This window comes from Haliotis cracherodii, unplaced genomic scaffold, assembly GCF_022045235.1.
Source record: "Haliotis cracherodii isolate W230 unplaced genomic scaffold, xgHalCrac1.p SCAF_5, whole genome shotgun sequence".
Lineage (NCBI taxonomy): Eukaryota > Metazoa > Mollusca > Gastropoda > Lepetellida > Haliotidae > Haliotis > Haliotis cracherodii.
In genome coordinates, this window is record NW_027266308.1 from 56442761 (window position 1) to 56450126 (window position 7366).

The 7366-nt window shown below is 39.2% G+C and overlaps 1 long non-coding RNA gene across 1 annotated transcript; it reads right to left on the minus strand.

The window, feature by feature from the left end:
- Positions 1–2717: 2717 nt before the first annotated feature.
- On the minus strand, positions 2718–5829 carry LOC139444015 (uncharacterized). The gene is made up of 3 exons (XR_011651743.1): positions 5748–5829; positions 5137–5454; positions 2718–3690 (listed from the first exon to the last, which is right to left on the minus strand). It is a non-coding gene; the product is annotated as an uncharacterized lncRNA (long non-coding RNA).
- Between the last annotated feature and the right edge of the window lie 1537 nt (positions 5830–7366).

Sequence of the window (7366 nt, forward strand, 5' to 3'; positions counted from 1 at the left end):
GCACAAGTTGTACGATGTAGCTTATAATTCTTCTGTATCGTGGGTACATATTCGATTCGTATTGGTTATAGTTGATATCTTTCAAGACCTGTGGCACCGAGGCTGTCAAAGCACATTAAGATGACACGTAGTGGCATACTTGAAATACTGTTTGTAATGGCGTCAATCGTTCACTGTCTGGTAACAAAGGAGAACATATTTTCATAATGTTTTATTTGTTTGCATACATTTCAATATTCACAAGGTGATATTTGTTGAGTGACACAGCATCCAAATATTCAAAATATACATTTCATAAAGTCACAGGGTGATATTTGTTGAGTGACAATGCACCCACAGAGGGTGCCAAGGTACATCATATGTTGAACAGTTACAATCATTTATATATTCAGTTTCACAACACATCACAGTTGTTCTGCAATGCCAGGGAAATTTGTGGAAATCAGTTCCACACAGTAAATATCACGAATTGGCTATTTCTAGATTTGTCTCTAACTAGTATCATATTCTCACTGGACAACATGTAGGTGATTCAGGAATATCTTCACTGACAAAGAGGTTGTTCACGGATATCAACGGGTTATCGACAGTGACTGTTACCATGATAGTACACAATCATTAATCATTCTGTTTTTAACTGAAATGTGTCATCAGTGGTGATTTTTTTATCTTTTGCTTTAGGAAATTATTATTTCCATTTGCTATAAACTGTTAAACTTGATTTATATGTTTTGATATTTTGGAGAATCCTCCGAAATTCGTCCTCTTATACACACACTGCATATCTGGATATACCACTTATAAACTAGTACGCTAGGTAGTATCTAGGTAGTAGCGTCATATCCAAATGCTATTAAACATTGACAGATATACTGTCAAATACATGATAAGTGATTTTTCCCTAGGTCATTTTTACAAATATGCATTTCCAAAATGTGTGTCGTATGTCCACGTGTTCCTCTTCGCAGCATGTACATATGTCGTCATCAATTAGTTACATCTTAAGCAATTCTTTGTTTGTGTAAACTATTTTATACGAAAGCCTAAACTGAAAGTCTAGTACCTTCACTTCTTTCGTACATGTTCTGTATTGAGTAAAAACTTCTGCCAAGGGATTTCTCTGTCAAACACTGTCTGGAATAAGCTGAGCATAATAAAATCTAGATCCTTTTGTTTCCAACAAATCCTCCAGAGGTTTATATAAGTACAGAGTCTAGACTCCAAGGATGTCAATTTTCTTAACAGGTGTCCTCCCAAGATTTTCCTGTGTTAAGAATTAGCCGAGTACCGTACCAAATGTACCTTTTATCTTATATTTAGCCTTGAGGTTCTCAATTGGCATTAAATAAATAGCCCTTTTAACCTAATTTCTTATGGGAAATGTTGAGTTCTTAAATTGGGGATTTAGCCACAGGGGTTGAGATAATATTGCATCAATTGTCAGTGTTTGTCTCATATTTTGCACAGAACTTCCCCCAGTTTCCAGTAAGAGTTATCTATTGAAGGAATATTGTATTGGGGTTTAAGGACGTTTAAGCTAGTATGTGAACTAGAGTAGACAGAGCCAGTGTTGTAATAATTAGTTTTTCATATGATCTTAAATTTCCCCTTCTCCAACTGGGCAATATTCTTTAAACATTTTCGTGAACAGTCGTGAACACTGTGACAAGAGAGGATCAGCAATGGAGCAAGTGAACAGCTGTCTGTTCATGAAGGGGGAGACGGTCACTGGTGAGAGGTGAGAGGTATTGGAGACGATGGATGTGGTGTGGTGTGGAGAATTGATGATAGAAATACAGACACGTGATTGTTTTCGTATGTTTAAAAAACATATAAATTAAAAATATGCGTAAGCAAAATCTACAATCTGAATAAGAATTAGAATTATGACCCATCGCAATATCGTTGAGGCGTCAGACCACTGTGGGGGTGTGGAGTGTGGGGTGTGTAGGGGTGTGGGTGTGGTGTTAAAGCGCTCGCTCTTCAAACCGAAGACCCGAGTTCTATTCCCGACATGGGTACAATGTGTGAAGCCCATTTCTGGTGTCCTCCGCCGTGATATTGCTGGTATATTGCTAAATGGGGCGTAAAACCATACTCACTCACTAACTATTTAAATGGAGTAGACATTATCGATGTTCATATTGTCTAGTTCTACGAAGTATCTTTCATCGGAAAAACATAAAATAAATGAGTGCACAGTGATCCAGTGACCGGGGTTATAATAGCGCTTTGAGCATGCCCCTGTGTGAGTGAAATATGCGCAATATAAAGGGCCCATTTTTATTATAATATGCAAACGGACTGAAAGTCAGCAGGGCATGTTTACCTAGCTGTAGGAATAATAGTTTAAGGATCGACAATCTGTAATGTCTAGTGTATGTCCAGACTCAACTGTCGACAAGCGCCGTCGTATTAAGGCAATACATAAACATTTTGTGAGCGTCGGGGGTTACCGTTAGAGCAGGTCATGTTTACCCTTTTCGCGAAAACCTGGTTTCATCACTGATTTTTTTTTATCCAAACATATAACTTTCATCGTTCTATGGAATAATCTTTTTTCAGATAATCATAAATGTCTGCGAGGGCCTTCATATTCTACTTTGACTTCTATTATATGTTGTTGTGTTGTGTCAGCACGCAGCATTATTCCAGCCATAACATGGCGGCCTGTAAATAATTGAGTCTGAACCAGTGATTGACATTATGAGCCCACGAGTACGGTATTATTTATTCACAAGCAAAACCATTTAGTCTGCTCTTACGACAAGCATAGGTTGGTTCGGACTTGTTCTAGTCCAAAGATACTGAAGCATTTACATCCATCCATCCATACATACATACATACATACATACACTTTAACAGCAGTGACATCAGTATTAAGATATTTGATTAGTATTTACATCCATGTCATTACACTTTAACGCTTTAATATTTCGTGATGGACAATGTCATACTAAACTGTAAGTCTTTCATGTGCACGAAATACCCCTAAGAGCCCCATAACTTCGATGCAAAGAATATGTATGTTTGTATGAGGTGTTGGGATAGGGAAGGGGGTTGATGTGTCGAGTGTATAACACACACCATTTAAGATGTATGGTACCGTCTAGTAACTTGGAGATAAGAAGGTTACTGTCTACTATGCTATGTACAACGTTATAGGATTGCATCTAAATCGAATACTCTACGTATTCTTCATCCAGTTTGTTTAAATGTGACCAACAAAGCAGCATGTATCGTTTGTCCCAAATCTTGATAAAGTGTGCAATGTTGGTCATTTTCTTGGATTCTGCATGCTGGGCAACAACCTACTCTTTTGTTTCTCATGAGTACTTCGTTTCCTTTATTTATTCACCTTCACTATGATGTGTTGATAATCTCCTGGGAAACATGGATGTTTGTCTGTCGGTGTCAATTAAATTCAGGTGTATCCTTTCCTTCTGATGTTTCCGCATCCCTGAGTGTTGTCCCCTAGGTGTATATGTTTGATGGTTTTCTTCAAATCCCTGATACGTTTTTGTGACATCATTCAATTCAGTTTTCAAACGGTGAATTTCTTTGTCCTTAGAAGCTGATTCCGTTTTGATTTTCTCCAGTTTCTTTTCAAGTACTTTTCTCTTGTTTCTCTCTCCCTCGAGTTGACGTTCTAGTTTAAATATCTTTGTATTTTTGTCATCAAGCTCATCCTGTAAAATGGAAAGGGAAGCTTGGGATAAACAAGGTAACAATTTATTACAATGCACATATCATAACATCCGGTGAGAATGCCTTAATGTTTTGTACTTCCCTATTGAGATTTTGAAATGTGTTTGAGGAGTACTAGAAATATTATTTACAAATTTATCACAACATTTTATAAGAATAATTTATGAAAAGGGGAGTTATCACACGTATCCTTTATTCAAATAGGTACAAACACATTTTGAAGAACTGTCAGCTAATATATTCTATACTCATCAATAAATACTAAGTTGGGATAACTTAAAGAAGAAAACAATAGTTTAACTCATGGAAACCAGACAGGCTTCATACCAGACAGATGCATGAGGGATAATACAGTTACTTTATTTCTGCATTTGATTGACCCTATAGATAATTACTGTATGGTGGTCACGGAAATATAAAGATGTATGGAGTGATGGAAATGGATGGACAAGGGGGAGGGAGGACTAGGCGTAACATGGCAACCATCAGAACATGTTGGTGGTGTACTGTGTATTGTAAGGGTAAAACATAGATAGGCGAGAGTGAGTGAGTGAGTGAGTTGGGTTTAACCCCGCGTGTAACAGTATTCCAGTTATATCACAGCGTGTCAGCTTAATGTGGGAGGAAAGCCCGAAGTGATGCAGGTCTCAGACGTTTACCACTTTGGTGAAACCCACGAGCACGGGTATGGTGCTGACAAACCTAAAAACATAATCGGGGTGGACCGGGATTCGAACCCACAATCATAGGTTTCTGGCGTGCCCAAGGGACGCAACTCTGCACAGCAAATCGCGGCTCCTCAAACGACTGGGCAACCCGTGCCCCAAGCTAGTCGAGAGGGGCAAACAAATGCAAGTGGTACTAGAGGTGTAATCTGATTGGTTCAAGGAGGGCTTAGAAGGGACATAACTTGTAATAACTACTGGTCGCGCTACGATCGACCCCAAGAATTCCAGCCTAGTTCAGCAAGGGTGGAAACAGGACTTATAAAGTCAGTTAACACCCTTGCCCTGTATGTTGCCTTACATTGACGTTCTATTGATGGCCGAAGGAAGCCTCCAGACGTACAATATCACAGCGGAGGACACCTGAAATGGGCTTCACACATTGTACCCATGCCGGGAATCGAACCCAGGTCTTCGGCGTGACAGGCCAACGCTTTAACCACTAGGCTAAGCGACCGCCCCTCAGAGGAGTATATATTACAAATACATATTTTGAAGAAATGTTTATAGAGACCTGGCGCAACACAGCGTTTATTGTAATAAAAACATATATGTTGTTCAACTCTAATTATTCCCTTGGTGGACCTAATTAGAACGCCTGATTGTGAACTGACGATTAGTTGATTATGAACCGACTAAGAAAGACAGGGTGCATTGAACGTTAGGAACCTTTGACATACACGATTTGGGTTGTCTACTTACATTCGGTTCCTCCAACTCCTCCGACAGCTCGGATATGATTGTCGCATACTTGTTGTCTTTTAATTTTAGAGCATCAACAAAAACATGAAGTCCATTTGCTCCTCCATATTCAGTAAGAACTCCAAACAAGTATTTGAACCATTTCTTTGAGCTGTATGTCTCAATCAACTCGACGTCTTTTGTGTCTAAAACTCCTTTGTCTATCAGTAAATTTTTGATATCATCTATATCCAGAAATTCCTCAACCAAATGCCAGTTTTCTTTTAGTCTGTGTATGTGTGCCTCTTTCATTGCATTAGGATGTCTTGCCTTGGCCATCTGAAAATATAGGGTAAGAACAAGTTCATCTTAAGACTTAATTGTCGTACAAGGCGCACCATGGCAGTGTAATTTGACACATGACCCTGTTTGTGATACGAACATGTTTATTTTACTTTTTACATTGACATTCTAATTTCTTAATGGAAAAGATTTTGTCACCTATGATTTAACATGCATAGTTTCAAACATTAACTTAAAGATAAAATCAGCCTTACTTTACACAAAATAACGACCCTGTTCGTGTTAATACAGATATTGGAGGTTAATGGTGAAATGTGTAAATTGCTTACCTCTAAGAAGCAATTTCAATGCACTGCCCCCAAACACTCGACGTCCCACAACGACACAGTGCCGCTGACAGGTAGTCAGACACCATCCACTGTAGCGTTCAACCGTTGTGGTAAAAGCGGCCCTGACTACAGCGTTCTATATGCGCAGTATAATCTACTCAACAAGGGTAACGCGTGTGTTATTCAATCTTCGTATTAGAATTGTTATAGGTGTAGTTTGGAGTGAATAGGTTTTTGACAGCATGCTTAGTATTACCCCCTGCCAAGAAGGTGGGCGGGGGATATAGGAACGGAGTTCGTCCGTCCTTCCGTGCGTCCGTCCGCTTCTCAAGGGGGGTCCGTTTTCTCAAAAACTATTTAAGTCAGAGAAATGTAATACCGCTATTATACTACCGCTGGATAACCAGATTTGTGCTTTGCATAGTTCACTGTACTCATAGTATTGTGTGTGAGTGAGTGTGATTTTACGCCGCTTTTAGCAATATTCCCCCAATATCACGGCGGGGGACACCAGAAATGGGATTCACACATTGCACCCATGTCGGGAATCGAACCCGGGTCCTCGGCGTGACGAGCCAACGCTTAAACCACCCGACCGCCCCCATTGTATTGTGAATAGAACCCGGGTCTTTGGCGTGACAAGACAACGCTTTAACCACGTGCACTACGCTACGGCTGTGAACAAAGCCTACATATCTATATCTAGTAAAGTCTAATGAGGTGAAGCCGTTTGTTGACTTTTCATTTACAGTTATAAGCACTTCTTCGTGATGGCGCGGGTAGTTGATTCAACGTCCATGTTATATACTTGAAACAAAACACATAATAGCTGGAAACCTCGGGGTATCGCGGTACTTGTCATGTATGCTAAACGGAACAAAATGCACTCACTAACCTTTATGACTGTTCGTGTTCTCTATCAGGTCTCATTATTTTGGGGCTCGCGCTCAGTGTGACAAGGGAGAGAACTCCATCGTATCGCGGTACAGGGAACAGTTGTGTATGGAGGTCCGAATTTGACAAAAACAGGACCACTATCAACCACTAAGTATGATGATGCCAGACTTCTGTGATTTGTCCAAAGTGCAAAGACAGCACAAGTAAAATTCTGAATTGTTAAAAGTAATAGGTATCCAATGCATATTTACCGAAAAGTAAGAAAAATATATTATAAAAAATCAACAACAAAATATCAGATATGATATTTAAGATTTTTGTTTAAAAATATGTATGACATTAATTTGTCAAACAAGAGGTGAAAAGTTGACAATAAATATATAAAAAAGCACTCATAGTATGCCAAAAGTATGTATTTATCATTTGGTTACCAGTGAAGAACGTATTTGTAAGTATGGCATTATGGCCCTTATGATATCCTAATAGATTCCAGCCACAGAGCGGGAAACAATGTGCGGACTACGTAACATAGTCGCCATGAATATGCAGATGATCCAGTTCAGGTCGATAGAGAAAGTTTACTTCCGAAACAGGGTTATATTGTTGTCCATTGATAGATGGGGATAAGGCAATATTAAAAAAGATGCCAGAAGTAAGTATCAACGCGTTAATAACTCCTTACTTACAGCAGAGGGAACATTCCGAGGAAATTGAAATTGTTT